The following is an 11,260-nucleotide window of genomic DNA, read 5'->3' on the forward strand; positions in this document are numbered from 1 at the left end:
CTCCTCCTGGATCACACTGCTGCCTTATACACACAATGCTCTGTCTCTCTACCCCCCTCCCCCGGATCACACTGCTGCCTTATACACACAATGCTCCGCCTTTCTGCCACCCTCCCCCTGTATCACACTGCTGCTAACACACAATGCTCCGCCTCTCTGCCCCCCTCCCCCTGGATCACACTGCTGCCTTATACACACAATGCTCCGCCTCTCTGCCCCCCTGCCCCTGGATAACACTGCTGCCTTATACACACAATGCTCGGCCTCTCTCCTCCTGGATCACACTGCTGCCTTATACACACAATGCTCCACCTTGCTGCCACCCTCCCCCTGTATCACACTGCTGCTAACACACAATGCTCCGCCTCTCTGCCCCCCTCCCCCTGGATCACACTGCTGCCTTATACACACAATGCTCCGCCTCTCTGCCCCCCTGCCCCTGGATAACACTGCTGCCTTATACATACAATGCTCCGCCTCTCTGCCCCCCTTCCCCTGGATCACACTGCTGCCTTATACACACAATGCTCTGTTTCTCCACCCCCCCCGACCACACTACTGCCTTATACACACAATTCTCTGGCTCTCTGCCCCCTCCCCCTGGATCACACCGCTGTCTTATACACACAATGCTCTGGCTCTCTACCCAGCAACAACAGACCCCCACACAAAAATAGATCCCACCAGTGACAATAGATCCCCCGCCATCAACAATAGACCTACCCAGCAACAATAGATCCCCACTAACGACAATAGATCTCCCCGCTAGCAACGATACACCTACCTAGCAACAACAGAGCCCCATACAAAAATAGATCCCCCAGCAGCCAGTATCAATAGACCCTTCAGCACCCCTTGCCATAGCATACATTCAGTACTGAAGGTGCCTGAACTGTGCCCCCCCCCCCGAAAATCAAGCCTTGGTTTTAGGCTTCCCATTAACTTCAATTTTCATTTAGAAAATTGCGCCGCAACAAACCACACAGTACCAGGCGTTTTGGAGGCTGCAAACACGTCCGCGTTTGCCAGATGTGTGCGGGTGCCATTAGAAATGATTGACCGCTGTGAGCATCAGGAGGAGGCAACGTTTTCGGCGTGGTGCAAGAAAAATTGCGCTTTCGCACAATTCCCATACCGCAGCCAATCAGAACAAGCCTTAACACTTGCCGTGGAGTGACCTGCATTCTGGATTGCTTTTCAGCGGGCATTTGAGGGACGGCAAGGAGCCGTTGTATCGCCTCCTGATTGAGCCCGGTAATGCTGCACCGCCCGTATGAAAGAGACCTTCGAAATTTTGAGATGGACCGGTGTCTCCGTCTGCTCCTCTGCTGGTGGAGAGGCAAAGGTCTGCGAAACGTGGATATGCCTGATCTGCCGGTTGGACGCAGAAGGATCTGAAGCCAGTCCAGTACCGGCATCGGGTCTGTTTCTAGGAAGCGGAAGAGAGCCGGGAGGTCTGCAGAGTAAAAGCATTTGTGTCTTTGATGAATGTCACTAACAGAGGATATCCCCAGCAGGACTTGACCCCCTTTCACCTGGCCAAGTTGAGGAGGGGTCTCAGGAGAGCCCTCCATTTCAGAGTTGCCCTGGACAGGTCTGGAAGGATTTGGAAGATTTGTGAGCCCTCTGCTGCTATGTCTCCGTGCTCCCAGGCTCATCATAGGATATTCTCCTTCTGGGTGTAAGGATGGAGTCTGCATACTACATAGCGGGGCCTGCTCGGGTCTTCTGATCTGGGGCCCAGGGCTCTGTGTACCCTGTCCAATGCGACCTCGGCCTCCGGGTCATCCAGTAAGGTCTGGAAGATTTCTCTCACTGTCTCCCGGATGTTCTCTGAGTCGGTTCCCTGTGGCTCCGGTCCTCGATGTCCTCCAGGTGGAGCTGAAGCTCTATGGCGGTGTCATGGTGCTGGTCTCGGGATTGCTCCAGTGCTGTCATCCGTCCCTCTAATGATGTGACCGATTCCTCTCCCATTGACACCCATTCTGCCAGATTAGAGACCTCTCCTCCCACCTCCTGTATGTCTTGTCTGTGTGTTTCTTCCAGACGGAGAATGAGGGCCTCAATATCCAACCGGGTGAGGAGGGCTTCCAATAATGCCCTAATGTCCTGGTCCAGTATGTAGTTATCGGGCGGTTGGGGAGAGGGCATCGTGTCCGGCTGAAGGTTCTGTGGAGTAGTTGGGGATCGTTCAGAGGAGGTGGGGGTATTATGTAATGGAGAGTGGGCGTCTTGGATTTGGGCCCTCTGTATAGCTACGCGTGTGGGGATTTGTGGCGCCGCCATTCTGGCTCCGGGGGAGATCACCTGTAGATGCTTGAAATAGTGGTGGATTTTGCCTGGGGTCTTGCTGGAGGGGGACCCCCCTGTTGTTGCTCTAGTCCTGATCTTTTTGGCTGAGTGCATACCGGTTTAATTTGTGTTTTACCGAGATGTGAGGGTTGAGGCCGGGAGCTCAAAGAAAAAGCAGCTTCACTCAGCCATGTCCAAATGACGCCCAGTGGGGTTGCTTTTCTTCAGCAGGGATGTTGAAGCTGGTCAGAGTTGATGGGAAGATGGATGTAGCCGAATACAGGGCAATCTTAGAAGAAAACCTGTTAGGCCGCGTACACACGGGCGGACTGTTCGCCCAACCTTGTCCGCTGAACAGTGTTTGGGCGGACAGTCCGCTCGTGTGTGGGCTTTCAGCGGACAGTTTCAGCGGACAGTTGGACGGACAAAGTCTTTCGGAAATTCCGAAAAACTGTCCGCTGAAACCTTGTTTGAGCGAACAGTCCGCCCGTGTGTAGGCCACTTTCGAAATGAGCAAACTGTTCCCGCTCGGAGGAAAGTCCGCCCATTTCGAGCGCGTGTGAAGGTAGGCGGGGCCCACGACGGAGACGTCGCGGGCTCCGCCGCCTGGAATGGACTTAAAGGGGAACCCCAACGCCGAAAAAAATCGGCGTGGGGGTCCCCCCAAGTCCACAACAGACCCTTGTCCGAGCACGCTACCCGGCCGGCCAGGAAAGGGGGGCGAGCGAGCGCGCCCCCCCTCCTGAGCCGTACCAGGCCGCGTGCCCTCAACATGGGGGGTGCCTTGGGGAAGGGGGGGGCGCGCGGCCCCCCCACCCCAAAGCACCTTGTCCCCATGTTGATGAGGACAAGGGCCTCTTCCCGACAACCCTGGCCGTTGGTTGTCGGGGTCTGCGGGCGGGGGGCTTATCGGAATCCGGGAGCCCCCTTTAAGAAGGGGGCCCCCGGATACCGGCCCCCCACCCTATGTGAATGAGTATGGGGTACAATGTACCCCTACCCATTCACCTGTAAAATAAAAATAACCAAAAAAAAAAAACACAACACACGAGAAAAAATATTTTATTGCACAGCTCCGGGGGTCTTCCGTCTTCGGGGGTCTTCTCGCCGGACTCCTCCGCTATCTTCTTGTAGCTCTTTTACTAGCGGAGGAGTCCGGCTTTCTTCCTCCCCGCCGCCGGCCTCTTCTCCCGACTTCGGGGGTCTTGTCCCCCTCTTCGGTTCTTCTGCCGGGCCACCGCGCCTTCTTGTAGCTCTTTTGCAGGCGGTGGCCCGGTCTTCTGTCGCCGCTGCCTTCCGTTCTTCTGTCGCCGCCTTCGGTTCTTCTGCCGGGCCACCGCGCCTTCTTGTAGCTCTTTTACAGGCGGTGGCCCGGTCTTCTGTCGCCGCTGTCGCCGTCGCCGCCTTCCGTTCTTGTTCTTCTTCTTCTTCTTCTCCAGGAGATGTTGACACGACGCTCTCTCCGGCCGGAATGCCAGAGCCGCCCTGCGCTGCCACTTATATAGTGACAATGGGGCGGTGTCACATGGTATATGTCACATGGGTTGGTCACATGGGTTGATGTCACATGGGGACTATGACATCGTAAGGGGGCGGGGTCACCATGTGACCAACCCATGTGACATATACCATGTGACACCGCCCCATTGTCACTATATAAGTGACCGCACAGCGCGGCTCTGGCATTCCGGCCGGAGAGAGCGACGTGTCAACATCTCTTGGAGAAGACCCCCGAAGACGGAAGACCCCCGGAGCTGTGCAATAAAATATTTTTTCTCGTGTGTTGTGTTTTTTTTTTTGGGTACTTTTATTTTACAGGTGAATGGGTAGGGGTACATTGTACCCCATACTCATTCACATAGGGTGGGGGGCCGGTATCCGGGGGTCTTAAAGGGGGCTCCCGGATTCCGATAAGCCCCCCGCCCGCAGACCCCGACAACCAACGGCCAGGGTTGTCGGGAAGAGGCCCTTGTCCTCATCAACATGGGGACAAGGTGCTTTGGGGTGGGGGGGCCGTGCGGCCCCCCCTTCCCCAAGGCACCCCCCATGTTGAGGGCACGCGGCCTGGTACGGCTCAGGAGGGGGGGCGCGCTCGCTCACCCCCCTTTCCTGGCCGGCCGGGTAGCGTGCTCGGACAAGGGTCTGTTGTGGACTTGGGGGGACCCCCACGCCGATTTTTTTCGGTGTTGGGGTTCCCCTTTAAGTCCATTCCAGGCGGCGGAGCCCGCGACGTCTCCTTCGCGGGCCCCGCCTACCTGTACACGCGCTCGAAATGGGCGGACTTGCCTCCGCCTTACGTGGGCGAGTCCGTTCATTTCAAAAGTTGAGCGAACTGTTTGGCAAACAGTTCGCTGAAACAGTCCGCTCAAAAAGTGCCGTGTGTGGCCATGTCCGTCCATGCTAATTTTGAGCGGACTGTTTGCCGAAACTGTTTGACGAACAAAGTTGGGCGAACAGTCCGCCCGTGTGTACGTGGCCTTAGAGTCTGCAAAAGATTTGAGACTGGGGCGGAGGTTCACCTTCCATCAGGAGAATGACCCTAAACATACAGCCAGAGCTACAATGGAGTGGTTTAGATCAAAGCATATTCATGTGTTAGAATGGTCCAGTCAAAGTCCAGACCTAAATCCAATTGAGATTCTGTGCCAAGTCTTGAAAATTGCTGTTCATAGACGCTCTCCATCCAATCTGACAGCTGGTTAGCTTGAGCTATTTTTGCAAAGAAGAGTGGGAAAAAATTACACTCTCTAGATATGCCAAGCTGGTAGAGACATCCCCAAAAGACTTGCAGCTGTAACTGCAGCAAAAGAGGGTGGTGATGTGAATGCCCAATGTATATGTAAAGCACTGTACAAATTGACGGCGCTATACAAGTACCTGAAATAAATATAGGTGATTCTACAAAGTATTGACTCGGGGGGCTGAATACAAATGCACTCATAGACAAGATATTTATTTGTAAAACCTTTTGAAAACCATTTATCATTTTCCTTCCACTTCACAATTTTTTGCCACTTTGTATTGGTCTATCACATCAAATCCCAATAAAATAAAAATACATTTACGTTTCTGGTTGCAACATGAAAATTTCAAGTGGTATAAATACTTTTTCAAGGAACTGTAGAGCCCCTTTGTTCTATAACATGGTCCATTCTTCTGCAGAGGCTTTCCAAGAAATTATGGAGTATCTGTCCATTCAGATACCGATGTTGGATGATAAGAGCTAGCTCGGAATTGGCATAATGGGGGTATTATTAGTATAAAATATATAATGGGGGGTATTATTGTACACAGTATATAATGGGGGGGTATTATTAGTATAAACACAGTATATAATGGGGGGTATTATTAGTATAAAATATATAATGGGTACTAATAATATACATTATATACTGTGTTTATACTAATAATACCCCCCCATTATATACTGTGTACTAATAATACCCCCCATTATATATTTTATACTAATAATAGCCCCCCATTATATATTTTATACTAATGATACCCCCCATTATATACTGTGTTTATACTAATAATACCCCCCCATTACATACTGTGTACTAATACCCCCCCCATTATATACTGTGTTTATACTAATAATACCCCCCATTATATATTTTATACTAATAATACCCCCCATTATATACTGTGTTTATACTAATAATACCCCCCCATTATATACTGTGTACTAATAATATACATTATATACTGTGTTTATACTAATAATACCCCCCCGTTATATACTGTGTACTAATAATACCCCCCATTATATATTTTATACTAATAATACCCCCCCATTATATATTTTATACTAATAATACCCCCCATTATATACTGTGTTTATACTAATAATACCCCCCATTATATACTGTGTACTAATACCCCCCATTATATACTGTGTTTATACTAATAATACCCCCCCATTATATACTGTGGGGGGTATTATTAGTATAAAATATATAATGGGTACTAATAATATACATTATATACTGTGTTTATACTAATAATACCCCCCCATTATATACTGTGTACTAATAATACCCCCCATTATATATTTTATAGTTATACTAATAATACCCCCCATTATATATTTTATACTAATAATACCCCCCATTATATACTGTGTTTATACTAATAATACCCCCCCATTATATACTGTGTACTAATACCCCCCATTATATACTGTGTTTATACTAATAATACCCCCCCATTATATATTTTATACTAATAATATACATCATATATTGTGTTTATACTAATAATACCCCCCCATTATATACTGTGTACTAATAATACCCCCCATTATATATTTTATACTAATAATACCCCCCCATTATATATTTTATACTAATAATACCCCCCATTATATACTGTGTTTATACTAATAATACCCCCCCATTATATACTGTGTACTAATAATATACATTATATACTGTGTTTATACTAATAATACCCCCCCATTATAATAATGGGGGGGTATTATAATGGGGGGGTATTATTAGTATAAACACAGTATATAATGTATATTATTAGTACCCATTACGGTATATATTTTATACTAATAATACCCCCCATAATAATAATATAATGGGTACTAATAATATACATTATATACTGTGTTTATACTAATAATACCCCCCCATTATATACTGTGTACTAATAATACCCCCCATTATATATTTTATAGTTATACTAATAATACCCCCCCATTATATATTTTATACTAATAATACCCCCCCATTATATACTGTGTTTATACTAATAATACCCCCCCATTATATACTGTGTACTAATACCCCCCATTATATACTGTGTTTATACTAATAATACCCCCCCATTATATATTTTATACTAATAATATACATACAAAGCTCTGCCTCTCTGCCCCCCTCCCCCTGGATCACACTGCTACCTTATACACACAATGCTCCGCCTCTCTGCCCCCCTCACCCTGGATCACACTGCTGCCTTATACACACAATGCTCTGCCTCTCTGCCCCCTCCCCCTTGATCACACTGCTGCCTTATACACACAATGCTCCGCCTATCTGCCCCCGACTCCTGGATCACACTGCTGCCTTACACACACAATGCTCCACCTCTCTCCTCCTGGATCACACTGCTGCCTTATACACACAATGCTCCGCCTCTCAACCCCCCCTCCCCCTGGATCACACTGCTGCCTTATACACACAATGCTCGGCCTCTCTGCCCCCCTTCCCCTGGATCACACTGCTGCCTTATACACAAAATGCTCTGTTTCTCCACCCCCCCCCCCGATCACACTACTGCCTTATACACACAATTCTCTGGCTCTCTGCCCCCTCCCCCTGGATCACACTGCTGCCTTATACACACAATGCTCCGCCTTTCTGCCACCCTCCCCCTGTATCACACTGCTGCTAACACACAATGCTCCGCCTCTCTGCCCCCCTCCCCCTGGATCACACTGCTGCCTTATACACACAATGCTCCGCCTCTCTGCCCCCCTGCCCCTGGATAACACTGCTGCCTTATACATACAATGCTCCGCCTCTCTCCTCCTGGATCACACTGCTGCCTTATACACACAATGCTCTGTCTCTCTACCCCCCTCCCCCGGATCACACTGCTGCCTTATACACACAATGCTCCTCCTCTCTGCCCCCCTCCCCTTGGATCATACTTCTGCCTTTTACACACAATGCTCTGCCTCTCTGCTCCCCCTCCCCTATATCACACTGCTGCCTTATACACACAATGCTCCGCCTCTTTGCCCCCTCCCCCTGGATCACACTGCTGCCTTATACACACAAAGCTCTGCCTCTCTGCCCCCCTCCCCCTGGATCACACTGCTGCCTTATACACACAATGCTCCGCCTCTCTGCCCCCCTCACCCTGGATCACACTGCTGTCTTATACACACAATGCTCTGCCTCTCTGCCCCTCCCCCTGGATCACACTGCTGCCTTATACACACAATGCTCCGCCTATCTGCCCCCTCCTCCTGGATCACACTGCTGCCTTATACACACAATGCTCCGCCTCTCTGCCCCCCTCACCCTGGATCACACTGCTGCCTTATACACACAATGCTCCGCCTCTCTGCCCCTGGATAACACTGCTGCCTTATACACACAATGCTCCGCCTCTCTCCTCCTGGATCACACTGCTGCCTTATACACACAATGCTCTGTGTCTCTACCCCCCTCCCCCGGATCACACTGCTGCCTTATACACACAATGCTCCGCCTTTCTGCCACCCTCCCCCTGTATCACACTGCTGCTAACACACAATGCTCCGCCTCTCTGCCCCCCTCCCCCTGGATCACACTGCTGCCTTATACACACAATGCTCCGCCTCTCTGCCACCCTGCCCCTGGATAACACTGCTGCCTTATACACACAATGCTCGGCCTCTCTCCTCCTGGATCACACTGCTGCCTTATACACAGAATGCTCCTCCTCTCTGCCCCCCTCCCCTTGGATCATACTTCTGCCTTTTACACACAATGCTCTGCCTCTCTGCTCCCCCTCCCCCTGGATCACACTGCTGCCTTATACACACAAAGCTCTGCCTCTCTGCCCCCCTCCCCCTGGATCACACTGCTACCTTATACACACAATGCTCCGCCTCTCTGCCCCCCTCACCCTGGATCACACTGCTGCCTTATCCACACAATGCTCTACCTCTCTGCCCCCTCCCCCTGGATCACACTGCTGCCTTATACACACAATGCTCCGCCTATCTGCCCCCTCCTCCTGGATCACACTGCTGCCTTATACACACAATGCTCCACCTCTCTCCTCCTGGATCACACTGCTGCCTTATACACACAATGCTCCGCCTCTCTGCCCCCCTCCCCCTGGATCACACTGCTGCCTTATACACACAATTCTCCACCTCTCTCCCCCTGGATCACACTGCTTTCTTTTACACACAATGCTCCGCCTCTCTACCCCCCCTCCCCCTGGATCACACTGCTGCCTTATACACACAATGCTCGGCCTTTCTGGCCCCCTCCCCCTGGATCACACTGCTGCCTTATACACACAATGCTCTGTTTCTCCACCCCCCCCCCGATCACACTACTGCCTTATACACACAATTCTCTGGCTCTCTGCTCCCTCCCCCTGGATCACACTGCTGCCTTATACACACAATGCTCTGTTTCTCCACCCCCCCCCCCCCGATCACACTGCTGCCTTATACACACAATGCTCCGTCTCTTTGCCCCCTCCCCCTGGATCACACTGCTGCCTTATACACACAATGCTCTGCCTCTCTGCCCCCCTCCCCCTGGATCACACTGCTGCCTTATACACACAATGCTCCGCCTCTCTGCCCCCCTCACCCTGGATCACACTGCTGCCTTATACACACAATGCTCTGCCTCTCTGCACCCTCCCCCTGGATCACACTGCTGCCTTATACACACAATGCTCCGCCTATCTGCCCCCCTCCCCCTGGATCACACTGCTGCCTTATACACACAATGCTCGGCCTCTCTGCCCCCCTCCCCCTGGATCACACTGCTGCCTTATACACACAATGCTCTGTTTCTCCACCCCCCCCCAACCACACTACTGCCTTATACACACAATTCTCTGGCTCTCTGCCCCCTCCCCCTGGATCACACTGCTGCCTTATACACACAATGCTCTGGCTCTCTACCCAGCAACAACAGACCCCCACACAAAAATAGATCCCACCAGTGACAATAGATCCCCCCGCCATCAACAATAGACCTACCCAGCAACAATAGATCCCCACTAACGACAATAGATCTCCCCGCTAGCAACGATACACCTACCTAGCAACAACAGAGCCCCATACAAAAATAGATCCCCCAGCAGCCAGTATCAATAGACCCTCCAGCACCCCTTGCCATAGCATACATTCAGTACTGAAGGTGCCTGAACTGTGCCCCCCGAAAATCAAGCCTTGGTTTTAGGCTTCCCATTAACTTCAATTTTCATTTAGAAAATTGCGCCGCAACAAACCACACAGTACCAGGCGTTTTGGAGGCTGCAAACACGTCCGCGTTTGTCAGATGTGTGCGGGTGCCATTAGAAATGATTGACCGCTGTGAGCATCAGGAGGAGGCAGCGTTTTCGGCGTAGTGCAAGAAAAATTGCGCTTTCGCACAATTCCCATACTGCAGCCAATCAGAACAAGCCTTAACACTTGCCGTGGAGTGACCTGCATTCTGGATTGCTTTTCAGCGGGCATTTGAGGGACGGCAAGGAGCCGTTGTATCGCCTCCTGATTGAGCCCGGTAATGCTGCACCGCCCGTATGAAAGAGACTTTCGAAATTTTCAGATTCGCACATTTTTTGGGGCATTATTTGCAGTGGATCGCCATCACATAACGCACCATATGTGATGGAAAACGTCCCTTAATTACAAAGGAGGCGATATGCAGGTAGATTGGTGCTGCTTGCAGAAACAATAACAGCGGAGAACATGATTGGCTCATTGAAAAACCTGCATAGAGCTCTGATAGTGTCATATTTCAGGTATGCAGTCCTTCACATGCAGAATGGGAGGAATTGCACCTGTTTAGTGTTATTCTTCATTGGTACGACACAGAGCACCTCTGATACATGAAGACAATGTTATTGCCCATTGGCATGGGAGGCTGGCACTCTGCATGTCCTTTAACACCTAATATATCACCTTAATGGAAGAGCCCAGCTGGCAGACACCACATATCACATTCACGTTGCCTAGCCACTCGGTAACGACCAGCTATTTCAATATGGCGGCACCACCGACAACTCTATCGCATGATGTTCGGTTAAACCGGTATACGCCACCACCGGATTCTATCACCCCCATTTTTAGTGACAATTGGTATCGTCCCCTCTATTGGCGAGTGCTGACTGGCCTGGACTATAACGCTAAGAAGGGGTGGATATGTACACCCCTGTAAAAAGTGACATGACTCAGACCATCTCGTTGCGTTAAACGAAGACGAGACCACTT

General features: G+C 50.3%; 1 protein-coding gene across 1 annotated transcript in view; it reads right to left on the bottom strand.

The window, feature by feature from the left end:
- The window catches only part of PRR19 (proline rich 19), a 106,218-nt gene extending 95,113 nt beyond the window's left edge, over window positions 1-11,105 (bottom strand). The window contains exon 1 of the mRNA XM_077456622.1: window positions 10,952-11,105. The gene's annotated coding sequence lies outside the window, so the exon portion shown is untranslated. The remainder of the gene's footprint in view (window positions 1-10,951) is intronic.
- Between the last annotated feature and the right edge of the window lie 155 nt (window positions 11,106-11,260).

Source organism: Lithobates pipiens, unplaced genomic scaffold (assembly GCF_037356315.1).
Source record: "Lithobates pipiens isolate NorthernLeopardFrog02 unplaced genomic scaffold, aLitPip1_a1.2 Scaffold_27, whole genome shotgun sequence".
Taxonomy (NCBI): Eukaryota; Metazoa; Chordata; class Amphibia; order Anura; family Ranidae; genus Lithobates; species Lithobates pipiens.